The following is a 10,486-nucleotide window of genomic DNA, read 5'->3' as shown; positions in this document are numbered from 1 at the left end:
AGGGGATCTAAAGGTGACCGTGGTGTGATCCGTCTCCCCTCAGGCCTGATCCCCCTGTAGTGGATCTAAAGGTGACAGTGGTGTGATCTGCTGTGATCCGTCTCCCCTCAGGCCTGATCCCCCTGTAGTGGATCTAAAGGTGACCGTGGTGTGACCTGCTGTGATCCGTCTCCCCTCAGCCTGATCCGGCTGCAGGAGCTCATCAAGGCTCCGTCTCGGTACAACATCCGGCTGAAGATCCGCCAGCTGCCGGCGGAGACCAAGACGCCAAGCCGCTGCTGAAGGAGATGAAGCGCGGCAAGGAGTTCCACATCATCTTCGACTGCGGCCACGAGATGGCTGCAGGGATCCTAAAGCAGGTGAGAGAGAGATACTGGGGCCACGAGAAGGCTGCGGGGATCCTAAAGCAGGTGAGAGAGAGACACTGGGGCCACGAGATGGAGGGAGGGATCCTAAAGCAGGTGAGAGAGAGATACTGGGGCCACGAGATAGAGGGAGGGATCCTAAAGCAGGTGAGAGAGAGATACTGGGCCACAAGATGGAGGGAGGGATCCTAAAGCAGGTGAGAGAGAGATACTGGGCCACGAGATGGAGGGAGGGATCCTAAAGCAGGTGAGAGAGAGATACTGTGGCCACGAGATGGCTGCAGGGATCCTAAAGCAGGTGAGAGGGGGAGGAGGGAGGGGGGAGGGAGAGAGGGGGGAGGGAGGGAGGGAGGGGGGGAGGGAGGGAGGAGGGAGAGAGGGAGATAGAGAGAGAGAGAGGGAGAGAGAGAGAGGGGGAGAGAGATACTGTGGCCACAAGATGGCTGCATGGATCCTAAAGCAGGTGAGAGAGATAGAGATAGAGAGAGAGAGATAGAGAGAGAGAGAGAGAGAGAGAGAGAGAGAGAGAGAGAGAGAGAGGAGAGAGAGAGAGAGAGAGAGAGAGAGAGAGAGAGAGAGAGAGAGAGAGAGAGAGAGAGAGAGAGAGAGAAAGAGAGGGGGAGGGAGGAAGGGAGGGATGGAGAGAGAGAGGAGGAGAGGGAGGGAGGGAGGGAACAGAACACATCACCAATCAGAATAAATCAAATTACTACACAGCTAAAACAAAACTACATCACCTATTGGAAAACACAAACAAAAGCACAGAGCAAAATGCAGTGCTATCTGGCTCTAAATCGACAGTACACCATAGCAGATTATTTGAGCATGGTGACTGATCAACAACTAAAAAGAACCTTGATAAAATACAGACTGAGTGAGCACAGCCTCGCTGTTGAAAAGGGGAGGCACAGGAAAACCTGGCTTCCTGCAGAGCAAAGGCTATGCTGTCATTGCATCCTCAGTGAGCTGAAACTGAGTTGCACTTCCTCACCAATTGTGAAAAATACAAATATATTAGAGAAACGCATTTTTTTAAATCTGAACTAATAACAAAAGGTTTTCTTGCACTACCAGATACAGGAAAACTACCAGTCCTACTAGGGAGGACTCAACAAGCTGTGAGCTAGCAGCAGCCTATGTTGCTGCCTGCCACAAACTGAGGGACAGTGAGTGACAGTCACCTGACATGTTTATGCCGTAATATTTTATGTTCTATTTTATGATGATAATTTCTGTATGGCAGGGGTGGCCAACCCGCGGCTCGCGAGCCGCATGCGGCTCTTTGCCCGTCAATGTGCGGCTCTTCCATCCATAAAAAAAAAAAAAAAAAAAAAAATGTTATGTCACTCATTCCATAAGGACGTAGAATAAACATTTACAATTTTTTTTTTAAATGGTCCATTTGCATGTTCTTGGTATCTGAATCTAGGGACATATATGGATCAGTGTCAGAAATAGTGTGTCTGTTACTAGGCTTGAGTAAATTGTAATGAACCAAAGGAGAATATCAATTCTATTAAAAAAAATAATTATCTTTGACTGTAAATAACACCATGCTAAAATTGACCAGACCTGAAAAATCTAAGCAAATGAATAAAGGGAAGATGATTAAACAGAAGGTTTTGTAGATACAGTACTGAATTCTGCCATCTTTTTTATAATGTAAATTTCTCCACCATTTTTCATCATATTGCAACACCGTTTTTTGCAAGACGTTCACAGAAAGTAGAGAAACTAACTGCGTTCTGTTTTATGGCAATAACGTTCAGGTTTGTGGGAGATAATCCCCAAAAATAAGAGAAATTAAAAAGTAAATCCAGAAGTCGGATGATTGACAGGGGCTGGTGTGAGCTGGGTAGGGTAGTTTTTCGAAATTTGAAAGCCCTGAGTCTCTTCCTACAAAAGACTACACTCACTTTTGGCTGTGCCACTTCCTCCTGTCAATATGCGCGGTTTCCGACTCAATGCCCTGAGATTTCTATAATCTTATATTTCACTAATAACAGTTAAAATAATTGGTAAACAAACATAATGCTGAAAATATACACTTTTACTGTATATCTCGGGCTTAAGAGGTTAACCCTGTGAGGCCCAAATTAAAAAGAAATTAGCAACTTCAGAGGCCAGAGGGTGGGACATATAAACACATTTACTATCAAATAGCATTGTGAGGCTGAACAACAGGACCAATTGACTATACATGTGCTTAAAGGGGAACTATCTTATAAATGGCTTTTTTCAGTGTTTACCATTGTTTCTTAGCTATGTGGACTTATATTAATAGGATATATGTCTCTAATTCTCATATTGGCGAATTCTTCCAATTCTCCTCTCACAATATTCACCCTCACTGAACTGAGTCATCTGAAAATGTGCATATCTGTGATGTCAGAGATTTCTCAGCTGCATAATAATGTGGCAGTTGGCACCAGGCCACACAGTGGTTGGAGCCCAGCCTCAAAACGGCTTAAGATCTTGAGGTAGAAAAATGCGGTTTTTAGTACTTGATTAGAAATACAAAACAATGCATTTTTTTTTGAAAAAAACCTAGGTGTTCCATAGACTCACAGGAATTGTGTAAAAGTGCCCAAATAGTGAAAGAAATAGTAAAATAGTTCCCCTTTAACATTTTTTAAATAAACATTGTTTTTTTAAATGGCTAAAAGTGATTTTGTAATTTTGCAACCGTGGGTCTCACAGGGTACTTTTAACCCTGTGAGGCCCAAATAAAAAAGACATTAGCAACTTCAGAGGCCAGAGGGTGAGACCTATAAACACATGAAGGGTGCCGTGACTGAAAAAAAGGTTGAGAACGCTGGTATATGGTGTGGCTCTTTGTGGTACCACAGTCATTTTTTTGTGGCTCTTAGTCTCTGACTGGTTGGCCACCCCTGTACTATGACATTAATATGTGTTTTGTAATCCATGCTTATGTTATTAATCATTTGCTTTGGCAATATGTACAAGTTGTGTCATGGTTAATCACAAACTCGAAACTCCGTTAAGCTCCAGAGAGAGAGGCTGAAAACCCACAGTTCTTGCCCGACGGATGGGAGCCGAATCGCGGATCCGAGTTTTCTGATGAATAGCCCCAAAACATGGAGGTCGCGAACGGCGCCGGCTTCGCTGACCAGAGCTCTCTCAGATTCAAAGTTTTAATTGGCGCCTGGAACATACATGTTTCGGAACCAATGTGTAACTAGACAGTTACAATATAACATTTATATTAATTAACCCAGTTAATGCCTTAAGAGAAAGAGTCTGGTGGTCAATTACTACGGAAATGTTGTGTCTTACGAATAATAACTAATTCCTTGGTCAATAGAAGTCTCTGTGATACTTTCTGAATATGATTTGGAATGGGCAGGGTTATAATAGAAGAAAGACAGTGTAAACAATATAATTAACTCTGAATATAATAATGACGAAAAATAAACAGGATACACAACAAGGTGCATGAGATGAGGTTATATGTAGTGCACCTTGTTGTGTATCATTTTTCGTCATTATTATATTCAGAGTTAATTATATTGTTTACACTGTCTTTCTTCTATTATAACCCTGCCCATTCCCAAATCATATTCAGAAAGTATCACAGAGACTTCTATTGACCAAGGAATTTGTTATTATTAGTAAGACACAACATTTCCGTAGTAATTGACCACCAGACTCTTTCTCTTAAGGCATTAACTGGGTTAATTAATATAAATGTTATCGAAGCCGGCGCCGTTCGCAACCTCCATGTTTTGGGGCTATTCATCAGAAAACTCGGATCCGCGATTCGGCTCCCATCCGTCGGGCAAGAACTGTGGGTTTTCAGCCTCTCTCTCTGGAGCTTAACGGAGTTTCGAGTTTGTGATTAACTGTGTTGAATGGGGCGTCTGAACTAAGCGAGGACCTCATGCGCATGCGCGGCGAAGAATGCAGAAGCGCTCTTGCACTCTTCGGCTGGATTAATATAGACGCGACCTGGTCATGAAGCCAGCAATCAGCCTGCTTCTGCTCTGTGTGAAAGCTGCCTCTCGTACGTATTACTTATGATAGCAATTATATGTTACATCAGGGAGATAATCACTACCTAGTATTATCTCTAGTATTAGGCTACATGAGGACCTGTTCTCACTGGACTAGTATTAGGCTACATGAGGACCTGTTCTGGACTAGTATTAGACTACATGAGGACCTGTTCTCACTGGACTAGTATTAGGCTACATGAGGACCTGTTCTGGACTAGTATTAGGCTACATGAGGACCTGTTCTCACTGACTAGTATTAGGCTACATGGGGACCTGTTCTGGACTAGTATTAGGCTACATGGAGACCTGTTCTCACTGGACTAGTATTAGGCTACATGGAGACCTGTTCTGGACTAGTATTAGGCTACATGAGGACCTGTTCTCACTGGACTAGTATTAGGCTACATGGGGACCTGTTCTGGACTAGTATTATGCTACATGAGGACCTGTTCTCACTGGACTAGTATTAGGCTACATGGAGACCTGTTCTGGACTAGTATTAGGCTACATGAGGACCTGTTCTGGACTAGTATTAGGCTACATGGAGACCTGTTCTGGACTAGTATTAGGCTACATGAGGACCTGTTCTGGACTAGTATTAGGCTACATGAGGACCTGTTCTGGACTAGTATTAGGCTACATGGAGACCTGTTCTGGACTAGTATTAGGCTACATGAGACCTGTTCTGGACTAGTATTAGGCTACATGGAGACCTGTTCTGGACTAGTATTAGGCTACATGAGGACCTGTTCTGGACTAGTATTAGGCTACATGGAGACCTGTTCTGGACTAGTATTAGGCTACATGAGACCTGTTCTGGACTAGTATTAGGCTACATGGAGACCTGTTCTGGACTAGTATTAGGCTACATGAGGACCTGTTCTGGACTAGTATTAGGCTACATGGAGACCTGTTCTGGACTAGTATTAGGCTACATGAGGACCTGTTCTGGACTAGTATTAGGCTACATGAGGACCTGTTCTGGACTAGTATTAGGCTACATGAGGACCTGTTCTGGACTAGTATTAGGCTACATGGGGACCTGTTCTGGACTAGTATTAGGCTACATGGGGACCTGTTCTGGACTAGTATTAGGCTACATGGGGACCTGTTCTGGACTAGTATTAGGCTACATGGACACCTGTTCTGGACTAGTATTAGGCTACTTGAGGACCTGTTCTGGACTAGTATTAGGCTACATGGAGACCTGTTCTGGACTAGTATTAGGCTACATGGAGACCTGTTCTGGACTAGTATTAGGCTACTTGAGGACCTGTTCTGGACTAGTATTAGGCTACATGGAGACCTGTTCTGGACTAGTATTAGGCTACATGGAGACCTGTTCTGGACTAGTATTAGGCTACATGAGGACCTGTTCTGGACTAGTATTAGGCTACATGAGGACCTGTTCTGGACTAGTATTAGGCTACATGAGGACCTGTTTCTGGACTAGTATTAGGCTACATGAGGACCTGTTCTGGACTAGTATTAGGCTACATGAGGACCTGTTCTGGACTAGTATTAGGCTACATGAGGACCTGTTCTGGACTAGTATTAGGCTACATGGAGACCTGTTCTGGACTTGTATTAGGCTACATGGGGACCTGTTCTGGACTAGTATTAGGCTACATGGAGACCTGTTCTGGACTAGTATTAGGCTACATGGAGACCTGTTCTGGACTAGTATTAGGCTACATGGAGACCTGTTCTGGACTAGTATTAGGCTACATGAGTTGATTGATTGATTGAAAAGTTTATTAACAGATTGCAGAATGGGTACAGTACAGTACAGCTCAATACATACAATTGTTAAGGGGATGCAGACCAGAGAAAGACTTTCGACTTGTTTCACATCAGGGTCCCCCATTTTCAATTCATCATAACATATATGACATACATGACATACAGATAGACAGTACTGCTACATCTATACATTTATGACATATCAGATTTGCAAATACAGTACTGTTTGTGATACAAAAGTGTCCAGAAAAGGAGTGTATATACATTTGGCATAGAAACTGTACATTGGAGGAGGTTGGTTGGCTGGGGTGGGGTTGGGTGGGTTGGGTGAGGGCTGTACATTGGAGGTGGGGGGGGGGGGGGGTTGGGAAGGGGACACACACACATTTTACACTGTACATTGAATATTGACAAAGCCTTACTTGGTCATTTACTGTACAACTAGGTTAGGACATTTGTAGGGGCCAGTTTCGAATTGCAGTCTCACGTAGGTGTTTTTTGAGAGTGTTTTTGAAGGTGGGTAGTGATTCACATTCCTTTACAGCTTTAGGCAGGGCATTCCACATTGATGTGGCATAATTGCGAACGTGTTTAGTCCCTTGTTTGATCCGAATCTGGGTTTTACATGATTTGTGGAGCTCCCTCTGGTGTTGTGATCGTGGTATTCACTGACCCTTTGGGAAGTATTTTGACATGTACATGGGTACCTTGGTCGCGTAGTGTATCTTGTAGACCAGGCCCATTGCAAGTTGCTGTACTCTGTCGTCTACTCTAAGCCATCCTAGGTTGTCAAAGTGGGCAGGGGTGAGGTGGGTTCTAGGAGTCAGGTCAAGTAGTAGTCTGACTAGCTTGTTTTGAGATGTTTGTAATTTGTTTTTAGTGCCTTTGAGGACCTGTTCTGGACTAATATTAGGCTACATGGGGACCTGTTCTGGACTAGTATTAGGCTACATGAGGACCTGTTCTGGACTAGTATTAGGCTACATGAAGACCTGTTCTGGACTAGTATTAGGCTACATGGAGACCTGTTCTGGACTAGTATTAGGCTACATGAGGACCTGTTCTGGACTAGTATTAGGCTACATGAGGACCTGTCTGGACTAGTATTAGGCTACATGAGGACCTGTTCTGGACTAGTATTAGGCTACATGGAGACCTGTTCTGGACTAGTATTAGGCTACATGAGGACCTGTTCTGGACTAGTATTAGGCTACATGGAGACCTGTTCTGGACTAGTATTAGGCTACATGAGGACCTGTTCTGGACTAGTATTAGGCTACATGAGGACCTGTTCTGGACTAGTATTAGGCTACATGGAGACCTGTTCTGGACTAGTATTAGGCTACATGGGGACCTGTTCTGGACTAGTATTAGGCTACATGGGGACCTGTTCTGGACTAGTATTAGGCTACATGGGGACCTGTTCTGGACTAGTATTAGGCTACATGAGGACCTGTTCTGGACTAGTATTAGGCTACATGAGGACCTGTTCTGGACTAGTATTAGCTACATGAGGACCTGTTCTGGACTAGTATTAGGCTACATGAGGACCTGTTCTGACTAGTATTAGGCTACATGAGGACCTGTTCTGGACTAGTATTAGGCTACATGGAGACCTGTTCTGGACTAGTATTAGGCTACATGGGGACCTGTTCTGGACTAGTATTAGGCTACATGGAGACCTGTTCTGGACTAGTATTAGGCTACATGGAGACCTGTTCTGGACTAGTATTAGGCTACATGAGGACCTTGTTCTGGACTAGTATTAGGCTACATGAGGACCTGTTCTGGACTAGTATTAGGCTACATGGAGACCTGTTCTGGACTAGTATTAGGCTACATGGAGACCTGTTCTGGACTAGTATTAGGCTACATGGAGACCTGTTCTGGACTAGTATTAGGCTACATGGAGACCTGTTCTGGACTAGTATTAGGCTACATGAGGACCTGTTCTGGACTAGTATTAGGCTACATGGGGACCTGTTCTGGACTAGTATTAGGCTACATGACGACCTGTTCTGGACTAGTATTAGGCTACATGGAGACCTGTTCTGGACTAGTATTAGGCTACATGGAGACCTGTTCTGGACTAGTATTAGGCTACATGGAGACCTGTTCTGGACTAGTATTAGGCTACATGAGGACCTGTTCTGGACTAGTATTAGGCTACATGAGGACCTGTTCTGGACTAGTATTAGGCTACATGGAGACCTGTTCTGGACTAGTATTAGGCTACATGAGGACCTGTTCTGCACTAGTATTAGGCTACATGGAGACCTGTTCTGGACTAGTATTAGGCTACATGAGGACCTGTTCTGGACTAGTATTAGGCTACATGGAGACCTGTTCTGGACTAGTATTAGGCTACATGAGGACCTGTTCTGCACTAGTATTAGGCTACATGAGGCCCTGTTCTGGACTAGTATTAGGCTACATGGAGACCTGTTTTGCACTAGTATTAGGCTACATGGAGACCTGTTCTGCACTAGTATTAGGCTACATGGAGACCTGTTTTGCACTAGTATTAGGCTACATGGAGACCTGTTCTGGACTAGTATTAGGCTACATGGGGACCTGTTCTGGACTAGTATTATGCTACATGGGGACCTGTTCTGGACTAGTATTAGGCTACATGAGGACCTGTTCTCACTGGACTAGTATTAGGCTACATGGAGACCTGTTCTGGACTAGTATTAGGCTACATGGAGACCTGTTCTGGACTAGTATTAGGCTACATGGGGACCTGTTCTGGACTAGTATTAGGCTACATGGAGACCTGTTCTGGACTAGTATTAGGCTACATGGGGACCTGTTTTGCACTAGTATTAGGCTACATGGAGACCTGTTCTGGACTAGTATTAGGCTACATGTGGACCTGTTCTGGACTAGTATTAGGCTACATGAGGACCTGTTCTGGACTAGTATTAGGCTACATGGAGACCTGTTCTGGACTAGTATTAGGCTACATGAGGACCTGTTCTGGACTAGTATTAGGCTACATGAGGACCTGTTCTGGACTAGTATTAGGCTACATGGGGACCTGTTCTGGACTAGTATTAGGCTACATGATGACCTGTTCTGGACTAGTATTAGGCTACATGGAGACCTGTTCTGGACTAGTATTAGGCTACATGGAGACCTGTTCTGGACTAGTATTAGGCTACATGGAGACCTGTTTTGCACTAGTATTAGGCTACATGAGGACCTGTTCTCACTGGACTAGTATTAGGCTACATGGAGACCTGTTCTGGACTAGTATTAGGCTACATGGAGACCTGTTCTGGACTAGTATTAGGCTACATGGGGACCTGTTCTGGACTAGTATTAGGCTACATGGAGACCTGTTCTGGACTAGTATTAGGCTACATGGGGACCTGTTTTGCACTAGTATTAGGCTACATGGAGACCTGTTCTGGACTAGTATTAGGCTACATGTGGACCTGTTCTGGACTAGTATTAGGCTACATGAGGACCTGTTCTGGACTAGTATTAGGCTACATGGAGACCTGTTCTGGACTAGTATTAGGCTACATGAGGACCTGTTCTGGACTAGTATTAGGCTACATGAGGACCTGTTCTGGACTAGTATTAGGCTACATGGGGACCTGTTCTGGACTAGTATTAGGCTACATGAGGACCTGTTCTGGACTAGTATTAGGCTACATGGAGACCTGTTCTGGACTAGTATTAGGCTACATGGAGACCTGTTCTGGACTAGTATTAGGCTACATGGAGACCTGTTTTGCACTAGTATTAGGCTACATGAGGACCTGTTCTGGACTAGTATTAGGCTACATGAGGACTTGTTCTGGACTAGTATTAGGCTACATGAGGACCTGTTCTGGACTAGTATTAGGCTACATGAGGACCTGTTCTGGACTAGTATTAGGCTACATGGAGACCTGTTTTGCACTAGTATTAGGCTACATGAGGACCTGTTCTGGACTAGTATTAGGCTACATGAGGACCTGTTCTGGACTAGTATTAGGCTACATGGGGACCTGTTCTGGACTAGTATTAGGCTACATGATGACCTGTTCTGGACTAGTATTAGGCTAGATGGAGACCTGTTCTGGACTAGTATTAGGCTACATGGAGACCTGTTCTGGACTAGTATTAGGCTACATGAGGACCTGTTCTGGACTAGTATTAGGCTTCATGGAGACCTGTTCTGGACTAGTATTAGGCTACATGAGGACCTGTTCTGGACTAGTATTAGGCTACATGGAGACCTGTTCTGGACTAGTATTAGGCTACATGGAGACCTGTTCTGGACTAGTATTAGGCTACATGGAGACCTGTTCTCACTGGACTAGTATTAGGCTACATGGAGACCTGTTCTGGACTAGTATTAGGCTACAT

General features: G+C 44.4%; 1 pseudogene across 1 annotated transcript in view; it reads left to right on the top strand.

Moving 5' to 3' along the window:
- Positions 1 to 10,486, top strand: part of LOC311247536 (glutamate receptor ionotropic, kainate 2-like) — an 86,613-nt pseudogene that overhangs the window by 44,255 nt on the left and 31,872 nt on the right. The window contains exon 4 of the transcript XR_014621012.1: positions 180 to 359. The product of XR_014621012.1 is annotated as a glutamate receptor ionotropic, kainate 2-like (transcript). The remainder of the gene's footprint in view (positions 1 to 179; positions 360 to 10,486) is intronic.

Source organism: Notolepis coatsorum, assembly GCF_963971535.1.
Source record: "Notolepis coatsorum genome assembly, contig: SCAFFOLD_516, whole genome shotgun sequence".
NCBI lineage: Eukaryota > Metazoa > Chordata > Actinopteri > Aulopiformes > Paralepididae > Notolepis > Notolepis coatsorum.
The sequence above is the reverse complement of the archived record's forward strand: the minus strand, read 5'-3'. Positions and strand labels throughout refer to the sequence as shown.